Source organism: Heterodontus francisci, chromosome 8 (genome assembly GCF_036365525.1).
Source record: "Heterodontus francisci isolate sHetFra1 chromosome 8, sHetFra1.hap1, whole genome shotgun sequence".
In the NCBI taxonomy this organism is placed as follows: domain Eukaryota; kingdom Metazoa; phylum Chordata; class Chondrichthyes; order Heterodontiformes; family Heterodontidae; genus Heterodontus; species Heterodontus francisci.
In genome coordinates, this window is record NC_090378.1 from 59,480,483 (window position 1) to 59,503,435 (window position 22,953).

Genomic DNA, 22,953 nt, shown 5'->3' on the forward strand with positions numbered 1-22,953 from the left:
TGCCAACTTGATGTGCGCTCCACCTCCTGAGCTTAACACGGTGACATCCCTGCAAAGCATGGGGACCATTCTCCAGTTCTCTTTCAGCCTCCTCCTCTGAGGAGCTGCGCCGTTCCAGCACTTCCCCTTCTTCAAGGTTGACACCACTCTTATGGAAAGCACAGCAGACTGGAGTGCACCGCCTGACCAGTCAAGGCACCTGAACCTCATCTTCAGGAGGTCGCTGGCCTGCTCTATGATGACCCTTGTGCCCTGGTGCCATCAGTTGTAGTGTCTCTCAGCCTCCATGGCAGGATCATGCACTGGAGTCATCAGCCGTCTCTTCAAGGGATAAGCCTTATTCGCTGTTACGAGTGCTTCCATTTTTTGTTAAATTTTGAAGATTTGTGTTTTAAAACTGAAAAGGAGTGCATGGATTTTTTTTACAAGGGTCACTGAGAGGTCTGAATTGTAAACAGTTACTGGAAGGCACTTGTTTTCAGATAAATTACCCAGCAGGTGTTGTTTTTGACTTGGAGAAAGAGTTTACAAAGAAGTGACAGGTCAAGATTTATAGGGGTCAGTAGGCTTGATTCTTATGACATTGGTTTTGGTTTCATTTTGGACAGTGAGTTGAGATATGGACAATAGCTTGAAAAGACAGTTGGAGAAAACTTGCGAAAGGAGCAACACCCAGCTCAGTCTGTTCTAGCTCTTTGAAAAAGCCAGCCAGTTTCCATCTCTTGAGAAGCTGAGAAGCAAGTGTAAGAAACTGTCTGAAGCTCCTGTTACTGCATTTTCCCTGGAAAGCCTGCCAAACTGATCTTCAACAACCCCTGACAAGAATTGTTCTAGGAAGATCCCAGTGACAGCCGTCTATACGTATTTGGGACGCCAAAACAGAAAAGGACTTCTGACATCTTTTCATACCTTCTCATTTCTCTTCAAGAATTAGCAAGTATTTTTGGCCAACGTATTTTTTCTTTTGTTTTTTATGTACTAGAGCTCTAAAGAGTAAATCTCTATTTTTTCGGTTAACCGGTGTATATATGTGTGTGTGTGTGAAGAGCTAAGATAAAAAGGGAACTTTTATATTTCGATCTGTGTGTTTATGCTTTGCTCCATTATTGGTTCAGACTTGTTTTATAATAAACTGATAATTTTGTTGTTTATTAAAGAAACCTGGTTGGTGTGTTTTATTCTGGGATAAAAATAGGGTATATAATTGACCATATCGGTAAGTGGGAAAAAATTTAAATATATGTTGTGACCCGTGGAGAAGTGGAACTAAAATAAACAGTGCACTCTTCCCGCTTCAGTTGTAACACTGCTAACAGCCATCCATGGTTTTCTGATGGCTGCATGAAGAGCTGCAGTACCTGTGATTGCCAGAGGATGAAGGCGTATTGGCAGCTTCCAGGATAGCATGCACACACCTGCACAAAGCACTTGCTGTGGCCACATACCAGCTGAACATTTAGGGAGTGGAATTCCTTCCTGTTTAAGAATCTCCTTGGCTGGTCAGTCCGTGCCTTGATGGCCACTTGGGCGTAATTGATGATCCCCTGCACATGAGGGAATCTGCCAAGAGAGGCAAATCTCACTGCCATTTGAGCTTGAGTGACAACTATCCACCTTGAATTCAATGTAATCCCCTGCCCTCTCAAACAGAGCATCTGTCACCTCCGTGATGCAATGATGCATTGCTGCCTGCAAGAAGCTACCATTGTCTGCTCCTACTCTTGGAAAGGAACCAGTTGCAAAAATGTGCAAGGTCACTGTGACTTGTACAGCCACAGGAAGGCCATGATGACGGTTCCTACGAACCTTCAGTTGACCCTCAATGAGGGCACACATGTCAGAAGCCATCTGCTTGGGCAGATGCAGTCTTCTGCGGCACTGACACTCCGATATGTCCTGGCAGATTCTCCTTTGGGGGTAGGCGCTATACGGAGGGGCCCCTTGTTCCTTACCCCTTCCTGCCCCTTGTTTCTTACCTCTGTTCCCTATTGCCCAGGGGTCTGCCTCTGCTTCTGCAGATGCTGCTTCTCATCGCTGGTTGATCCTATGTCGGAAGGGCTTAATCCCATTTCCTGTTATGTCCTTCCTTCCTTTCAATTGGAATGTGCAGTCTTCCTAAAGACCCTCTCATGAACCCGTGAGGTCTGTATTCAGAAGGACCTGTCCACCTGCAAAGCTGCCCTGCAGCTTAGTGGGCGGCACAGTGGCGCAGTGGTTAGCACCGCAGCCTCACAGCTCCAGCGACCCGGGTTCAGTTCTGGGTACTGCCTGTGCGGAGTTAGCAAGTTCTCCCTGTGTCTGCGTGGGTTTCCGCCGGGTGCTCCGGCTTCCTCCCACCTCCAAAAGACTTGCAGGTTGATAGGTAAATTGGCCATTGTAAATTGCCCCTAGTGTAGGTAAGTGGTACAAAAATGGTGGGGATGTGGTAGAAAATATGGGATTAATGTAGGATTAGTATAAATGGGTGGTTGTTGGTCGGCACAGACTCGGTGGGCCAAAGGGCCTGTTTCAGTGCTGTATCTCTAAATAAATAAATAAAATAAAAATAAATAAAATGCCCTTGACAAGATTGAAGGCATATTACAGATAATTCTCCTGACATTGTACCACTGATTGCCTGTGATTGAGGGCCTTCTCTGAGCCTTTCCTCTTCCATGGTGCCTCTTGCTGCTATCCCACCATTCTGACTTGCTTCTCGCTGTGTCACCACCGCCTCCTCCCTGTCATGGTTGAGACCCTGCATGGATCTTGTGCCTCATCAAGAAAATTCCAAGCTGGCCCTTAATGAGCAAACAACAAGCTAATAAAGTGGCTTAACTGGCCATTTATCCATTTCAGGCTGGTTGTCTCTTCCTGCTCTCCTTGGAGCCATTTAAACTTTGAGCATGTCAGTTTTGCGTCGGGAAATTGGCACACTGACCTGCGGGGTGGGTTCAAGCGACTGCCCGCCTCTGTTCCCGCCCTCATATTTAAATCAAAATCCTGTCCTCTGTCTCTGTGAGCTGGAAGATTAATAAACATTTCTCTCTGTCTGGGGTTGCCAGTTCATCAAATCATGTCCAATGCTAAAAGTGAAATTTGCAGTTATTTGTGCTTTGCCATAAAATGGAATTAGATACTGCACCTTTTATAAAACGTCCTTTCAGTTATTACCTATTTTCATGTGGTTTTGAGGGAGCTAAACTTTAAAATGGTTATTAACAGCTACTGCCTCAAATCTGACAGTAAAAATTTACACCAGAATTCTCCACCAGTAGAAACACCATTTCCCTTTAACAACCACACAAAGCCTACTCTGCTGCATTTAAATCGAGTAGTGTGAGTGTGGCCAAATTTCTCACTCCATTTTCCCAAACTTCTTCCCCAAACCTGATTCTAATTATTATCTCCAATGAAGCACAGAAGTGCCTCTGATGCACGTACTGCATTGAGGAGGCCATTGTTGCCAGTTGCAGGTTGAAAGTTTGTCTTGTTTTGCTGAATATTCAAGCTGTTTGTTAATCTAGAGGTTCTTTCAAGACTTTTACCATCGTTTTTAATTAGCTCTGCAGAAAGTACAATTGTGGATTGTGGACATGGCATTCCCAAAGAAAATTCCTCTTTATGCCATGTTTGTTTGTATCAAATACTACAAAGTGGTCAAGAAGGACAAGGAAGAATAAATCACGGATCATGGGCACAGGCAATGAGTATATAATTTGTGACTTTCACCAGCACAGTTTCAATGCTGCAAGTAGGGCAGAAACGACTGAAATAGGAGGTTTTGCGAATGATGGGCACAGTGCTGGATAAGGGATAGAACATGAGGGCGAAAGGAGATTAGTGGCAAACATCTGCATGGATGGTTTTAGTCTTTGGCACACACACTTAAGGGATATGATAGCGTGGACAATGAATTGGCATATGATGAGCCACAGAATACAAGGGAGCAAGAGCATGCAGATAAGGACCATGCAGATGATAATTATAGGGTTCTGCCATGAAGAGATAACATTAAGAGTATCAGACATACATGGAGATTCTGCAAGTCCTCTCCCAAAATGTGGAGATCATGGGTGAGATAGCAGTGGAGTCTGTTGTATAAATATCCAAGACAGGTTCATCTGAGTGTACAGCAGCATCTTAAACCAGATTGCATAGTATACAGAGCAGCATCTGAGAGGTACTGGAAGATATTCAGCTAACTTCCCCTCAGTGACTGAAATATCTTTCTAATTCTGAAAGGTTTGTTCTCTCACTGTTCGCTGGTAACTCAATCCTGTTCCCAATACCATGGGGAGCTTGTGTCCGTATCCCAGAGGCAGGATTAGGGTGTGATGGCTATGTGCGAGGAGCAATGATTTTATTTCAATCATTGGGAGGTTGATGAGTGAAAGCAGATCTTTGATGTGCTCAGACTTACAAATGATAGCACTCTATTAATCTGTGAAGGTACACTGAATGAGTCTGGCTCTTAGCTGTCTAGCAACAATTGTCACAGGACCAGTTTCCTGTTATTCACGGGCTGTGTATTCAGCATCAGCAATGTCATCAGGTTCTCTGGCATCTATGACATTTACCATCAGTCCTTAGATGATTGCAAAGTTGTGAAAGCACACATGTTTCACAATTCATGAGACTATGTTGACACATACAGGGCCTCCCAAGACTGATCTAGACACTGGAACCTTCCATTGAACCTCCCAATATCTAACACAATCCTTATCCTTGTCTTATGTGAGGTTCACTGTAGCATTCGTCTGTACCACTGGCGATCTACAAGGAGGCGTCATGGGCCATGTAAGTTGCTGTTGTCACTTGTGGCCCAACAGCCATCCTGTTCCTTAGCTCTGCTATTGGGCATAGTGGCGCAGTGGTTAGCACCGCAGCCTCACAGCTCCAGGGACCCGGGTTCGATTCCGGGTACTGCCTGTGTGGAGTTTGCAAGTTCTCCCTGTGTCTGCGTGGGTTTTCTCCGGGTGCTCCGGTTTCCTCCCACAAGCCAAAAGACTTGCAGGTTGATAGGTAAATTGGCCATTATAAATTGTCACTAGTATAGGTAGGTGGTAGGGCTATATAGGAACAGGTGGGGATGTTTGGTAGGAATATGGGATGAGTGTAGGATTAGTATAAATGGGTGGTTGATGTTCGGCACAGACTCGGTGGGCCGAAGGGCCTGTTTCAATGCTGTATCTCTAATCTAAAAGCATCAGGGCATTCACAGCATATCATGTGCAAGAAGCTGTGCCTGGCAATACAAATGATCCACACATTTGGGGAATGGAAGTCTTTGTGGTTCATGTAAGTATAGGTGTTTACTTTTGGGGCACACAATGCCCCATTTGTGTAATCAATAGTCCCCACAATCCTGGAGAATCGAACAATTATTAAAACTTTGACGGCCCTCTCAGCCATCTATGCGGGAGAACTATTGTACCCTTCAGCATGTGGAATCACCAACAAATAACTGAGTTCACAGACATTCTGATATATTCTGTGTTCACATGTTGATTTAATTTAAGGTGGTGGGTAATTTATTATTCCCACATGCTTTCTTTTGTTTCAGACTAGTTTACACGAACTGCAGCTATTTCCTTAGGGTCACACCATAAGAGCAGCAAAAGTAAGTGATACCTTATCTACATTGTTTATGTTAATTAAAAGGATAGAATTTAAAAGCTGCTCTTAATTGAGGGAATGAGGAATTCTTCCTCCCGCATATACTTAGCTATGTTCTGAAACAATTCTAAATGTATTGTAACCTTTTCTCAGGAAGTAACTACAGCCTAATGTCTACTAATTACTTTACTTAAGTTATAATGTTACGCCTGAGGCAATACATATTTCCAGATGGAATTCTACATTTATAGTATACAGTTGCCATTGAAAACCTGCAGAAGAATTTATTTCACATAATTTCCACCTTAAAGTGGGGCCAGCCACTGCAGTAAGAGCTCCATTGAATGACCAGCTCATACCGTGGAAGATATATACATCCATCCTTTGGCTGAGACAGTGAGTGAGACCTTATGTGCAAACAGCTTCTGCAGATGCTCCACCAGCATGCCCATTGATTTAAATGGACAGAAAAAGATGGGGCAGAGCCCCTGCCATTTTTTTTTATCAGCCAGTGCAGCACATAAGGTTCCAACAAAGATGTTGGGTCTCAGAGAATTTTGCCCATTTAGTCAAGCTCCAAGGATTCAAATGGACAATAAAGATTGCATTGAAAAATTCAAAAAAAAAAGAGCAAAGAATACTCCCATTCCACTCAATCAATATCAGCAAAAACAAGTTACCTGATGTCATCTGTGGCTCAGTTGGTAGCACACTTTGTTCTGAGCTAGTAGGTTTGTGGGCTTAAAACCCCTCCAGTGACTTCAGCACAAAAATATAGGCTGACACTCCAGTGTTGCATTGTCAGACATGCTGGCTTTTGAATGAAGTGTATTAAACTGAGGTCCTGCCTACTCTCTCAGGTGGACATAAATGATCCCATGGCACTGTTTCAAAGAAGACCTGGGTAGTTATCACTGGTGTCCTGGACGATATTTATCCCTCAATCACATCATAAAAACAGAATATCTGGTCATTATTGCTTTTCTGCTTGTGGGAGCTTGCTGTGTGCAATTGGCTGTTACATTTCTTGCATTACAAAGGTGAGGACACCTCAATAGTACTTCATTGGCTGTAAAGCACCTTGGGACATCTTGAGGTTGTGAAAGATAATATATCAATTCAAGTTTTTCCTTTTTTTGGCCATTCAGTTTATTGCTGTTTGTGGGTCCAGGATGCTTCTCTTGATGAATTTAAACCTGTGTTGTTCAGGTGTGTTGTAGCTGCAGCCAATTATGCTGTCACCTTTGTGGTAGCATCCAATAGTGGAGGGGTAATTGCTCATGACACTTGCCTAGGAACTTTGCATAAACTTGCATGATCCTGTTTCTGTGATTGGAGATCAGCTGAGCATTATGATAGTCTTTCTTTTCAGAAATGCTGCTGGTTAGCATTCTGGTGTCCTAATGGCCTTCTTCTGTGCTGTGTGATTCTATGTGTGCAGACAGTGATATCCTGGATGTGAGGGAAGCCAGCCAACTCTTTCCTGTTGACTGTTGAAGTGAGTGTGAAAATTGACAGAGAAGATTCAGTGATAAAGAAAGTAAGGGCTGTGGTGATTTTGGCAGTCACTGGCAAATCATGGTTGCCTAGTCCAGCAGGCAGCAAGTCCTGTTGCAGGAGGCTGCAGAGGTCTGTAACAGCTTACCTGGATTAGCCCAGCCTCCTAATGCATTGCTCTTCAGATAAAATCAGGAAAATAACTCTTGGCCTGTACACCCTCTTTGCTGGATATGACCTCCTACAAGCAGCCCCATTACCTGCTGTTTTCTAACAGGCCCAGCTGCTGCTCATTCTGGTTGCTATACCCCTTCTGCCATCCAAATGGAACTGACAATAATAGCACCCTAGAACTTGCTGAAAGTAGGAACGTCAAAAAATATTGGAAAGAAGCAACGTTTGAAGCTGAAAACTCTCCTGGTAATTCTGAGAGATGACTCCCTTTATGTTTCACTGGCAGGTTAGGTGCAGGGTAGGTCTTCTGTGATTTCACGTTAAATGGCATTGGGGTCATAATTGCTTCATGGTATCCTGATTGTCACAAGGAGTGAGGAGAAAATGTGGAGAAATTATGCTGAGTTACTTGAGTATGGATTGCTTTGCCACTGGAGGTAGTTAAGACAGAGATTATTGCATCTTTTAAGGGAAGTGTAAGTAAACATTTGACGCAGTGGACGATATAAGGCGATGGGGAGCAAGCAGGGCAGTGGGAGTAGCATTTTATTGCTCTAGCAAAGAGTTGGCAGATGTAATGGGCTGAACATTTGCATGGTACTATGTCAGAACTTGTAGTTGTCAAGGTTGGAGCCAAGCGACCTTAGATACAAAATAATGGTGTAGCTGACAAAAGGTCTGCAAAAGAAAACTGAGGAAGAAGAAGCACTTATTGGATTCCTGTAGGTTGTCAAGATTTCCCCTATGATTTCGTCACTTTATTCATTTTTACTGAAGGTAAAAGGAGAATATCCTTTTGTGGAGGTGATGTAGTTGCAAAGAAAAATGGGAAAATAAAATGTAATTGATACTTTCATTCATTAACTTTTTACCAAGCACTAAAATGTTCATTTATTCAGGTATATAATGACTGCCTCCTAGTTTTCCTTGCCTTACCAATCTGAGAATCTGGAGACAATATTATTGGGACCTCACTTTATTTAAACGTAATCCTCTATTGTACTGAGGGTGATGAGAATGTTCTGTATATGAATGCTCTGTAGGAATATGATGCAATTCTCTTTGCTGCATCCCTATGTACAACCAGATGTGTGAAGAACCCTGTTAATGTCTAAGAGGTGTCAAGAAAAATGATATGCTAAATAAGGAATATTAATCCATCAGTTAGAAGCTTACATTAAACTTTTAATGGAAAAAGTCCTGCAGATAACTTTTAAAAAACTGACAGCCAAGATGGCTACCACAATTTGCATCTGAAACACCTTTCCACAACAAGGTCTAAGAGGAGACAGAGGTCTGAGGAGCATGGACCCAGAACAATGGCTTCCTCTAAGTGATTGAATTATCTATGATTGCTTCATTAGCATGACATTCAAGGCAATCCTAACACCTTGACTTTGAAAGAGTAAACCCCTCCAAGTGTAAATATTGGCATTCCAGGGCGGGGGGAGCCAATTCAGAACCTTGAATCTCATTAGGTGGTTCCAGAGAATATACTGAGTCATGTGACTGTCTGTGAAAGCTGAGAGTTTCCTTGAACAAAGACAGTCAAGCCAGTAATTCAGACTGTGTCGCAGCAGAAAGGCTATGTGTCCCCCCCTCTCTCTCTCTCTCCAGATAACACCACAAGTTTGAGAATCATTTACGACTGTGGACCCTCCAAGCCTACAAATTGCGACAGACAGACCAGGGGAAGGGAGCCACCTACTAGTCTGTCTCCAAGAAAGCTCTGAGCCAAGCAGGCCAGCCACAGAGTGCACTTTGACCAGCCAGAATACAGCTTCACCCAGAAGAATACTGAATCATCCAACCTCACAGACTATTTCATTTACATTTATTCTGGACTATAATCCAACCACAAAATCTATTTTTCACTCTGTAATCTGTGTGCGTGTGTGTGTGTGTGTGTGATTCTTGTGTGAATGTGTGCATGAATGTGTAGTGTTTTTTAAAATTTATTTGAGAGTGGGTTTACATCGTTAAGTATAATAAACTCACCTCATTCTTGTTTAAACTCAAGAAAATCTGTCCGATTGGTTCATTCATGATCACATTAAAGGTAAAAGGTAAAATACTCACTGAGATGAAAAGTACCACCACTGTTTAAAAAATAGGAATAAACCCTGTTGCAGTCAAACAAGAGGAAGGGCAAGAGGGGAGCCCAAGAGGAGAGCCCACGTCCCCCTTCCTCACCTGTCCCTAACAGAAGTATCAGCTATATTTTCAGAGCATAATCATTGTCCTGTGCCAACTGTTGTATAAAAAGGTATGAAGATGTTCAGGATATTTACAAGACATTGTGATGCATATTTTTTGCTGTGCATTTAACATTTTTTGTAATCATCACAAAAATACCATGGCTTGTTGTCAACCAGTGTGCACCCACCACAACCACCCCACCCCCCCACCCCCCGCCACCCACACCCCTAACCCCCATTATACCACCACCACCCCCAACCCCGTGACCAGGTCTTCCAAACCAAACAATTTCTCACCCTCCCACAACTGGCTGGCTTCAGTGGAGCAGCCATTTGGCATCTGCAGATCACCAGCTGCATTCAAATGAGGCTTGAACCTGATAATGGTTTGGGCCTCCCAAAGCTGGCTTCTGGCAGGGGGCCCTGTCCTTCTGCCAACCTCACAGCGATTTTGGGTATTTGTTTAGAATTGCAGGCCTCCATCACCACCCAGCCCCATAACATCCTATTGTTGGTACCTTTATCACACATGGATGGAGTATGTTTAATGTAGCATTATCAGAGCTTTACAGTGTGTCACTATCACTGTTTGGACTTAAATTATACAACTCTACCATTGAAACACACACTCTAGCAAGACAACTGTAATGTGATTGGAAAATGATTCCAGAATTTTCATAACTTTTCACTTATCATCTTTACTGATCTATCCTTCATTGTATTGTTGTTTTTGTTACTTTAGCACGATACATTACCTTCCATTTGTCAATTATATATGCCATTTTCTATTCACTACTTAATCTTTGCCAATTTCCACGGAAAAGTTTACTTTTCTATTGTCACGGATCTGTAATTATTTTTATCCTTGGATTAATAACAGTGTATGCGCCTTTAAGACTTTGTTAAAAACAATGCACTTTTAAGGGAGAGAAGATTTTGGAGTTCCTGAGACAGTGTGCAGCAGCTGCATTTTGATACCCTGGGCAACAGCAGGGGAGAGAGAGGTCACATGGTAATGTTTCCATTTGCCTGTATGTGTGAAACTGGCTGAAACTGGCTGAAACCAGTTAGTTTTGGAAAGACTTTCCAGTGAGGAGAACTGAAGAAAAGGAGCTATTTCCTCTCAGCAGAAAATTCTACAAAAAGCTACAAGCCAAGTTAATCCCCTAAATAAAGAAGAAGAGCCTTTTTTTTTTCAAGAAACCAATTTTGTATTGCTGCGCTCTTTGTTCAAAGAACTGGTTAATGCTTGCTGCAGCCGAAGAGTTGAATGCCTATCTTCTGAAGGACTATTTTCGTCAAATCCATGTGAAGACTTCAAGTAACCTTTGATTATCTTTCACATTAGAATATCTCATCCATCAGGAATGTAACCTACAAAAACTTACTTATTTTATTTATTCTTAAGAGACGGCTAATTTTTAAAAACTCCACTTTTAAAAACGAGTTAACTGCTGGCTTTGAGTGTATGTGTGTGAATGCAGGAGTTAGGTTAAAATAAGAAGTTATAAGGTCTTTAGACTTAGGTTTATCTTAATAGTCTGTGAGGTTGGATGATTCAGTATTCTTCCGGGTGAAGCTGTATTCTGGCTGGTCAAAGTGCACTCTGTGGCTGGCCTGCTTGGCTCAGAGCTTTCTTGGAGACAGACTAGTAGGTGGCTCCCTTCCCCTGGTCTGTCCGTCGCAATTTGTAGGCTTGGAGGGTCCACAGTCGGAAATGATTTTCAAACTTGTGGTGTTATCTGGAGAGAGAGAGAGAGAGGGGGACACATAGCCTTTCTGCTGCGACACAGTCTGAATTACTGGCTTGACTGTCTTTATTCAAGGAAACTCTCAGCTTTCACAGACAGTCACATGACTCAGTATATTCTCTGGAACCACCTAATGAGATTCAAGGTTCTGAATTGGCTCCCCACGCCCTGGAATGCCAATATTTACACTTGGAGGGGTTTACTCTTTCAAAGTCAAGGTGTTAGGATTGCCTTGAATGTCATGCTAATGAAGCAATCATAGATAATTCAATCACTTAGAGGAAGCCATTGTTCTGGGTCCATGCTCCTCAGACCTCTGTCTCCTGTTGGACCTTGTTGTGGAAAGGAGTTTCAGATGCAAACCTTTAGAGTGTGTATGAGAGTGAAAGTTGGCATGTTGTTTATTATTTTATTAGTTTGATTTAGGTACAATAAAGTTAACCTCTTTCTTTGTTAACTCAAGAAAACCTGTCCGATTGGTTTTTGTTATGATCATAGCAAGTAAGTTAGCAAACACCTACTGAATTGGCCAGTACATCCACTTTAAGAAAGAATTAAACCTGTTGTGGTCAAACAAGGAGAAGAGGGAAGCCCTTCAATCCTTCCTCACTTGACTGTAACAATAATTAAAGTACGGTCCCGTTGTAGAGCAGCGGAGGTGCCGCCACAGAACTTCGCCGCCTCTGGGAAATTTGGAGCACGGAATTATGGCGTTGGGTTCCACGGCAGGCAATTGTGCTCTGATTCTCTGGCCCCACCCCCTGCCCCCCCCCCCCCCCCCCCCACCATGAAACCCGCCTTCAAGCTGAGCAGAAGATGTCTGCCCATATTTGAGTGGATGCATTCTAATTACATTTAAATGAAGGAAAAACACCACCCAAAATATTTTCTATCATTTGCACCATAGTCCCCGGAATCCAATGTTGCTATGGCAGCAGATAGGATGGATTTAAAACTTAATGTTTGGAAAGAATGTGCAATCAATTGCAGGGTTATCAATTGCACAGGCACATTTGATTTTTTTAAATGTGCTGTTTATTTCAATCCCCCACTGGCAGTACAGGGGCCACCAGCAATGCCATGCTGTAGCAGGCCTCCAAGGCCTACTGTTTTCAATTCCACTTCAGGTGAATCGCTGGCAGAGGTTGGGGAGTCCAGCAAGGATATATAAATACCACGAGACCTGAAAATTAATCAGAGTCAGGGATGCAACCTTAATATCATGCATATAAAGATATCTCAATTCTACAAAAGCAGTATATCTGGGCCACAATATCAATATCATACTTTTGCTTGGATGGCTATTCAGATCAGCCATGATCTAATTGAATGGCGGATCAGGCTCGATGGGTTGATTGGCCTTCTCCTGTTCCTAAGCAACCTCAAATAATTGAAAAAAAATTAGGTATAACCTTTTATGTTCAGAACATGTACAGAATTTGATATGTTCCTCTTACTCTTGTTGGCTGTACCTGAATTGCCAACTTTCAAATATATTCTCAACATGTATGTCGAGCAAGCCACTCTATTGATCATCCCCACTGAGACTTCAAAAGCTAAAACAAATGAAAATACACAAGACCTCACAGAGGGCAAGAGACAAAAGCTGAAAAACATACAAGTCACACTTTTTGAATGAGGTTCTTTAACCATTGATGGTAAGAAAATGGAAATCCACTGATTGTGCTTCATATCATTTTATATAGAAAGTTTATAGGTAGATTTATTACCAAGCAAATCTATTCAGTATTACAAAGTGCTATGTGCATGGGGTTGAGTGGTATATCCCATAAAGAATTTTTCTTCAATGCTGCAATGAGCTTAGTAATCCAGATAGAAAATGTATTCCATGATCAATAACGTACTCAATCCTGGATTGAAACTTTTCTTCTTCTGATACACCAAATATTTCCTTTGAACATCTCTGATACACCTTAAAGACACAAGATTGCTGCAAGTATATAAGAAAAATGGGATGTTACAAGGTTAGATCAATCAACTTAGCTTTCATCTAGATCCAGGCCTATGATTAGATGCTGTGAATGATTTCTCCATAAGCAGATGTTGTGTGATTGCCTATAAGAGTGATGGCCCTTTAAGATCTTAGTATGCTAGGAAGTAGTCATGTTACTACTGTAACACCAAGAGGCAAGTCTGTATATAGTAAGCTCTGTATTGTATATAGTTGTTAGCTGTTTAATAAACCTGTTAGAGATCTTCAACAACCTGGACTCCACACCTTTCAATTTATGTTGCATCAGACAACATAAAAAAGCTTTTCATTGCATGGTGACAGCTGTGGTGAGAAGAAAAAAAATCTAAGTTTGAAGACCACAGGAAAACAGCTTTTAAAAACTACCTCCCTACAGCTGGAAGAGAGAAAGTTAAAGAAAAATACTGGCCCAAACAGGGAACAAAGAAAACACTTACCTCAAGCTGTAGAAGACAGAGCTGAACGACAGGCTGCAAGGAAATCGGGTGAGTCATTCTGTTGATGGGCGAGGGTGACTGCTTTAAAAAAAAAAGCTTTGAAGTCCTTCAGCAGATCCATTTTTTTCCAAAAAGCTTTGAAGTGCCTAAAAATTGATCTTTTTCAAAGCCTCTGTTAAATAGCGGAGAAGACCTGACTCCCCTCCCACACTGATCAGGTCTGCACCATTACAGGAAGTGGCCAACAGCAAAAAGCATGGGAATCCTCCATTCATGCAGCTCACTGCTAAAGTTATAAAAAAAAACCCTTAAAATCACTCAAGGGCTTTCATTAACTCAACTTTAATTTAAAAAAAACTCAAATAACCACTTAAGCATTAAAAATTGCCTCTTGAAGGGCTGTATAAACAGACTAGCAAAAATAAAAACACTTGAAATGCCTGTCGCACAGCTGTGTAAATAAACAGACCAGAGTGCTGGAAGCTGGACAAACAGACAAGCTGCTGCTGCTGTCAATCAAATCAGCCATGAAAAGTTCTTAAAGGGGAAACAAGTACAGTCATAAAGCAAGTTCTTAAAGCAAGTTTTAAAGCAAAAGAACAGAAGAAAGATGGATTCTAAGTTTCCCAACTTGAACTGGAAAGCCATGGATATCGTATCTGAGTTCCAACTGCTCAAACAGAGAATGCAGTTATGCTTCACAGACCACATGATGGTAGAACCATAGACGCAAGCTCTAAAAATACAGATAGCGTTGGAAATAAGGGATTACACAGAATCAATACCTCAGGCTTATCTGACGAGGACCAGAAAGATCCCGCTAAGATGGAAAGTGCTGGAAGATCAGCTCCGATTACGAGGGAATTTCAGAATTCACCGCCTGGAATTGATGTCCTACAGGCAACAGCCACAGGAATCAATAGACCAGTTTGTAAGCAGATGCTGTAGTAAGAGCAATGAATGTGACTTCTCAGAAGCTGAGCTGTCAGACTGAATAATGGAGCTCGTGATATCAACACCCATTGAAGCATTTCAGGAAGACCTCTTTGGGAAAGAGAAAGGTCACAGCATTGATGCAATGCTGGAAGATGGCAGAAACTATGAAGCCACTGTAGCTGATAAATAGCACCTGCAAGCACTAGGTACAATCAACAGTATCGACACCATAGCCAGGTCAAAAAGAGCAAGCAAGTGGTGTGATAAGTGTGGTCTGTCCCACTCACGGCGAAATTGCCCTGCATTTCAAGACCTGTGCAAGGCATGTGGTGTAAAAAGATACTGGACCCACCTAAGCAGGAACTCTGACTCGAAAGACGCAGCCAGAAGACACGGTCGGATACGAGCCAACAGAAGACAGGTGCAGCAACACTGCAATAGCAGCAAGGAAAGTACCAGAGCTCTGTATAAATGCAAGCCAATACATGAGGTCCACAGCAAAACAGACCTGGTTCAAGAGCCAGAGAGAAGCAAGTTTCAGTCAGAAGACAACATTGTGAACCTGACACACCATGTCGATGAAGTCAAGCTACTAGAAGCTTTCACCACCATCAACATCACGTACCCAAAGGAAGCTGGCAAACACACACTCAAGGTCAAGATTGACACCGGCGCTAGTGCAAATATCCTACAGTTCAAATTCTCAAAGATATGTACTGGAGTCGTTGGAGATCGTTGATACAACCGACAACTGCCAAACTATCTGCATACAATGGGTCACCCAGCCCGTGCAGTGGTACAGATCTTGGTGAGTTTGCTTTGGCATACAAGTTGCTAGAATACATTGCCTGTGTTGAACATTACATTCTTCCACACACACAGCACTGGAATGTGGCATTGACCACATGGTGACACCAATGTCTTCTATAATAGACCTTAGTAATATGACCGTAGGCACATTTGGATCATCCTCCGCTGCTGTTATGGATGCTTTGGGGTCCAATTTCCACTCTGTTGTCATGGCTGGTTTCAACTCACTTGGAGGATTGTTGTGTGCATTTATGAGGGAAGATTCACAGGTCTTGTAGTGGCCCAATGTTCTGTAATCACACATCTCTGGGTATTGTGAAGGAATGCTTTCCAGCACTGCCATTGTTGGAGTAGTACTGGAGTAGTAGGCTGACACTCATGTCAGTCATTGATCTGTATCATCCTGTAGCTCTGTACAAGTAACGGTACGGCTCTGTCTTCAAAAGCAGTAAGTTCACAAAGACTGCAGCAAAGAAGATCTTTTGCTCTGATGCAGCTACATCAAGGTTAACTGCAGATGCAGATAGACATCTTCTGTGTCCTCTGCAACTTGCCAATTGGATGTCCAGCCATCTGTCACTGTCTCAGTTAGAAAAGCACTTAGTATATCAACTATCTAGATGCAGAAGTTCACAATATGCAAGGGAAAACAACAGTAAAATCACATGCATCACAACCGCAAAAGCTTTTAATATATTCTGCAACCTACTATTCTTTCATTATAAAGAATATAAAATGTTAGCTGCTTAAACCTTATAGAACCTATGAATTTTCAGGCCTCATGCTTAGTGCTCACACAACTGTACAGTTCTTTCACTGCTGACAGTGCAGATCCATAAGGCATCTATGAAAGTTGTAACTTTACAATTGAAAGCCTTGTCACAGTCACTTTCAAAGGGGTTTGTACATTAATATACTGTATCATAACCTAAGTTGATTGTAAAAGTCACTTAATGATAACCGGGATGGGGTGTAGCTTCTACTGTATGCCAATGTGCATGCGTTCCTTCAATTTACGTGTTAAGACTTCTCTGTTTGCATAACGTGATGGCACCTAACATAAAGGAAGACATTGGAACTAAGAAAGGGAGAACTCAACTTCCTATCAGGAAGCCACCCTGGGCAATGTTACTTAGAAGAGCATCCAGGAAGAAATTACTGAGGTGTCTCACTATAGAAGCCATTAGTGTCACCATGTGTTCAATATAGGAAACCACTCGACCAACCTAGGAATACCACTTTCCAGCATTGTGTGTGCGGGTTAATGTAACTGTTATCTAGTACCATCTAATTCTTCAGTATTGGCTCCATTACTCCCCCATAGTATGCATACAAGTATAGAAACAGATTACAGGTTTGGTATATTGTATCACAAACTGCACTAGAAGATTCGTTTTGAAGTCAGCATTGAACATTTGTCGCTTTGTTGTCATTGTAACCCACATTCTGTATATGGAGAGCATTTTTCATTGTAAGTTCCTTGTCAACCTCCCTCCTATGGAAAATTCCATTATAAGTATATTTAGTACCTTCCATGCCTGTAGATGGTATTGTGATTGCAATTTTCAATGTTAAAGATGTCATGGCAGCCTGTGCAGAATTATTCACATCTCTGTGACACAATAGCGGCAATGTCAGACTGTTGAGAAAACTGTTTCCAGTTTGCGTGCAGATGCAAGCTATGGCCACTGGGTGACACTGTGGAGCACTAATAGCCGTCCAATTTGATTTCTAATGTGCGTGTATAAAATACTTCAAAGTATCAAGATTTTTAGAATTATATTTTACTTTATTCTTCCTCCTTTGAGACAGCTTTTATAACCATGTTCAAAACAGTAAAAAAAAACATGTTTTCTACTTTACTGCAGTTTACCTGTCTTTTAATCCCTTGTTGGCTTGGTTGGCACCCCAGAAATAATTTTACCCCTAGTATTCATAAGTAATGTTTTATTTTACCATTCAAGCCCCAAAAGTATTATTTTGAATAAAGATCTTCATGTGCTGCTCTCCCACCCTTTGTTGCAGATGTGCACTTAGTGTGGCCTCTAACCCAAAATCCCCTTCACCCATATATAAAAGCAAAATACTGCGAATGCTGGAAATCTGAAATAAAAACAAGAAATGCTGGAAATACTCAGCAGGTCTAGCAGCATCTGTGGAGAGAGAAGCAGAGTTAACGTTTTGGGTCAGTGACCCTTTGGAACTGGCAAATATTAGAAATGTAAAAGGTTATAAGCAAGTAAAGCGGGGATGGGGCAAGAGATAACAAAGGAGAAGGTGTAGATAGGACAAGGTCACAGAATAGCTGAGGAGCAAAGGCAAACAATATGTTAATGGTGTGTTGAAAGACAAAGCATTAGTACAGATTGGGTGTTAATGGACTGAAAATTGAACAGCAGCAAGTACAAACATGAAAAAAAACAGTGGGTAAGCAAACTGATCAAACTAAGATGAAATAAAATAAACATACAAAAAAAATGTAAAAAAGAAAAAATAACTAAAAATGAAAGTTAAATGGGGGGGCCCGTCATGCTCTGAAATTATCGAACTCAATGTTCAGTCCGGCAGGCTGTAGTGTGCCTAATCAATAAATGAGATGCTGTTCCTTGAGCTTGCGGTGATGTTCAATGGAACACTGCAGCAATCCCAGGACAGAGATGTGAGCATGAGAGCAGGAGGGAGTGTTGAAATGGCAAGCAACCGGAAGCTCAGGGTCCTGCTTGCGGACTGAGCGGAGGAGTGGACCAAGGTGTCGTGGAGGGAATGATCATCCTCCGCCATTTCCGCCACCTCCAGCGTGATGCCACTACCAAACGCATCTTCCCCTCCCTTCCCCTGTCAGTATTCTGAAGGGATCATTCCCTCCGCGACACCCTGGTCCACTCCTCCATTACCCCCACCACCTTGTCCCCTTTCCATGGCACCTTCCCCTGCAATCGCAGGAGGTGTAATACCTGCCCATTTACCTCCTCTCTCCTCACTATCCCAGGCCCCAAACACTCCTTTCATGTGAAGCAGCGATTTACTTGTACTTCTTTCAATGTAGTATACTGTATTTGCTGCTCACAATGTGGTCTCCTCTGCATTGGGGAGACCAAACGCAGACTGGGTGACCGCTTTGCGGAACACCTCCGCTCAGTCCGCAAGCAGGACCCTGAGCTTCCGGTTGCTTGCCATTTCAACCCTGCTCTCATGCTCACATCTCTGTCCTGGGATTGCTGCAGTGTTCCAGTGAACATCAACGCAAGCTCGAGGAACAGCATCTCATTTATCGATTAGGCACACTACAGCCTGCCGGACTGAACATTGAGTTCGATAATTTCAGAGCATGACGGGCCCCCCATTTTACTTTCATTTTTAGTTATTTTTTCTTTTTTACATTTTTTTTTGTATGTTTATTTTATTTCATCTTAGTTTGTTCAGTTTGCTTACCCACTTTTTTTTTCATGTTTGTACTTGCTGCTGTTCAATTTTCAGTCCGTTAACATCCTATCTGTACTAATGCTTTGTCTTTCAACACACCATTAACATATTGTTTGCCTTTGCTCCATGACCTTCTGGTCAGCTATTCTGTGGCCTTGTCCAACCTACACCTTCTCCTTTGTTATCTTTTGCCCACCCCCGCTTTACTTGCTTATAAACTTTCACATTTCTAATATTTGCCAGTTCTGAAGAAGAGTCACTGACCCGAAACGTTAACTCAGCTTCTCTTTCCACAGATGCTGCTAGACCTGCTGAGTATTTCCAGCATTTCTTGTTTTTATCCCCTTCACCCATGCTGGCTTAGCCTGACATGCAGGGATTTCACTCTATACAGGCTGATTGACCTTTCTCACTTCATACTATGGCCTGTCTCTCTCTCTCTCTCTCTCTCTCTGCCTCCAGTCCCTATTTTCACATTTATGTACAACCTCACCCCACTCTAGCACAGATCGCCGTCTCTTAACCCTAACCTCCACTGGCCTCACCTTCAGGCATGTTCCTGTTTCCATTGTCCAATCACACTACAATGGTCTTGGAGAAGTGGTGGACGAGGTTACATGGGGTGGAGGATTCCTTGCAGGAAGTTTAATGGCCTTGCTGTTGGAGCCCCAATATCACTCTTTGGAACCCTCCCTGTAACAGCCTACATCTTCACCCATCCCTCCATTAAAACCCAAGATCCAAGTGTGTGCAGCTGTGTACATTGTGAAACAGTTATCTACAGCAAATCAGCTACATGCTAAGATGATGCCTGTGGGTACTGGAAAGACTCCACAGTATAACAGTTAAAGGCAGAGCAATATTCACTGCCACTGATAATACAGAGCAGATATAGGTTTTCCCAGTCTTTCTGTGAGCTTAAGCCTAACTATGCACCACTGCTCCATAATGCTCAATTAGCAAGTTCCATTAGTAGTTTTACTGACTGAGTAGTTGTTACTGCAAAAAAGTTCTGACAGAAGGTCAACAACCTGAAACATTGGGCGGATTCTTGTCCACTTAGCCTCTGGAATGGTGGGACCATTTTTGGTTCAGGAACTTGATTTCCTAATGGGTGGGCTTTGCTGAGCAATGGCAGTGTCATCTGCCTCTGGGTTGCTAGGCCAATTAAGGAGGGTGGGTGGGATGATGAGTCCATTCTGACAAAGGAAGGATTTCTGATTGAAGGGATCATGACAGGGTTACAAGGGCTCACCAACACATGTATTTTTGATGCTGTAGGAATGGAGAGGAGACCTGGGAAGGCTGCTCCCTCGAGTCTCTCTCTCTTACCTGGAGGTCCTGTTGAGGGATCTGAGGGGCTGCAGTGAGGTGAGCTCCACGGAGGATGAGAGAAGAGGACAACCTCTCCAACCAAACAGGCATAGATGGAAGTAGTCGAGGAAGTCAGCAGCAGAAGTGTGGTCCATCCAACCTGGAGATGGTGCACCAAGAGGATCCAGGACCTCAGGAGGGCAGGAACTTTGAGTAGCAATATACCTTCAGGTGCCAAGCCCCACACTCTGACTTTCCCAGCATTCTCCAGCAAAGCACTCCCCAGAACACACCTTGGAGCTCTACTCATTCCTCACTCTCCGGACACCTCACGTCCCCATCTGATCATCCAACACTCAGATTCACCCTCAACCTATTGCCCTCTCGCATGCCTCACAGTCACCCTCCACAAATGGTGTCCTTCCCTCCTCTCCACACAAATCATTACAAGCAGTCACACCTCTCTGTTTTCTCCTTGCAGGAGAAGAGAGCACACAATCTGGTGGGAGGCAGAGGCCGGGGCAGTGGGGGTGGGGTGGGGTGGGAGGGGGTTGGCCTTCCAGTGAATGGGACCTTGTGAGCCATGGGAAATGTTTGCCCACCTACTCCATTAAGAAGGAGATCTTGTTCCAAGTGGCTGCAGATTCAGCAGTGACCTGCCATGAGATTCTGAGCCTCCTGAGGTTCTGGTGCTCAGGCATTTCAAGACAGTTGATCGTCTCCCTGTAGATGCTGTGTTGGGAGTTCTGCCTCCTTCCAGCTGGATCTCTGTGTCCATCCCCTCTGCCCTGTGGGGGCAGGGTGGGAGGCATGTGGTCGAGAAGGCTGTTGCTGGTGTTACTCCTGCTGCTACTGGAGCTGTTAGTGGTGGTGTGGGCTCTCTCTTGCCCCTCAGCAGAGTTGGAAGGTGGAGCTGCTTCAAAACTTGACAGTTTCACTGAAGAAACTCTTCCTGCTGTGCATTCACCTTAGTGACTCTGGCGAAGTGCAGACGTATTGTGGAAGCCGTGCGTTGTTGGGTGTAATGTAGTCTAGTGGTGATTTCACCCTTCACCAGGCCACTGATGCAACTGAAGACATCTTCATACATATATAAGGAGACACCATTTTGAGAGGCACACTCAGTACATGGTTTACATACAGCACATATACACCAGTGAAGAAAAGACCTGGACCTGAGATTACACAATGTAGATAAGTAAGACAATAAATACCGTTTGTGTTGAATACAAATATAAAGCCTGCAGTTATCATTAAATGAAGACTTAAGAACACAGGACAACACTACAATTTCTGGCAATGAGGAGAAAAAAAGGAAAAAAATGACAAGGCACAGAAGCATCCGAGGACAGAAAGCAAAGATAGACAAAAAAAGAAATCGGGAGAAAACCAGGACTGGCTCGGAGAGAAAACGTAGTCTGGGGCAGAGAGAAAATCTGGGCTGGGACGGAGAGAAAAAGTTTTGTTCCAGATTTAAGCAAAAGCAATCAGCAAGTGCGTGCAACAATTGCCTGTCTTTCCAGCCTTTACAGAGATGAACCGCACCCCAGGACCACACTGGAGCAAATGGCTAGCAAGATTCAAATGCCTAATGATGGTACTTGACATTAATACACCCCAAAGAAAGAGAGTGTTACTCCTGCACTATGCTGACCCAAAAGTCGACACTATCTTCGATACACTCACAGCTCCGGAACCGACAATAATTTTGACACAGTGATGTATGCTCCAACAAGAAATTGTCATGCAGGCCCCCATCTGCCAAGACTGAGGTACACATTATTTTGCCACATGAACATTAAAACTTAAAATTGTGGCTGGGAAGAGAAGAGGGCCTATCACAAGGAATTGCCAAGCCCCTGACTAGAAAGACATTTGCAGGCTAGCAGACAGTGTTGGAATAAAGGATCCAGTCCCTGCTTCTCCAATACACAGAAGACCTGATCAGGCCAGTTTAGCCACATGACTAACTGGCTTGAACTTGCTGAGAGAAAGAAAGGCAGAAAGCTGTTTGCTCCTGGACTGAGTACACCTCTCTCCTGTCTGCTCCCATCTCTTTCTCGTGGAACTGAAGACCCATTGAAGACATGCGAACTCAAAGAGAGAAAAGTCTCCTATGTGAACAAGGCTTAAGAAGAATACTGGGCCCCAACGAAAAGTAAGAGCTGTCTACACTCAAAGACTCTACGGCGAGCTGGAATCACCGAAACAGTAACAAGAAACCCCCTTCAGAGTCTGCCTCAAACCTCTCTACTTTATTTTTCTTCTGTTCTTTTCTGTCCCTATTTGCATGTGCATTCTCGCATGGGCTCATCATATATCCGTAGGCATTGACCGAATTAGAGTTGAAGTAAGTTTAATAAATTTCACTTTTCTTCTTTAAACCTAAGAAAACCTGGTGTGCTCATTTCTTTGCCTTATAATTGGAAAGCTGTGAACAAGGATTCACCAAGGGGGACCTCAAAACACAATGTGTTTAAAATGATACCTTGTTACAATAAGACCAAGTGAAGACGGTAAAAGACCCCTAGACACCTTTCTCACCTGGTCGTAACAATATTTTCAACCAAGGGCAAATCCTCACTACGAAATTTATTTTGTCAGGTAAGCAAAACAAGGTAAATGCAAGACCCTTGAACACAACGTGTTAAGACTCAGAAGTCTGAGCCAGAATTACAACTTCACAGACGTGAAGAAATTATCTCCCAAATCATCGTGACCTGCCAATCATCAAGACTAAGAATGCAATCTCTTACAGAGGGTGAATCATTAAACCTGCAAAGGTTAGTTGATATTGGCAGAATGCTGGAAGCCAGCAAAAG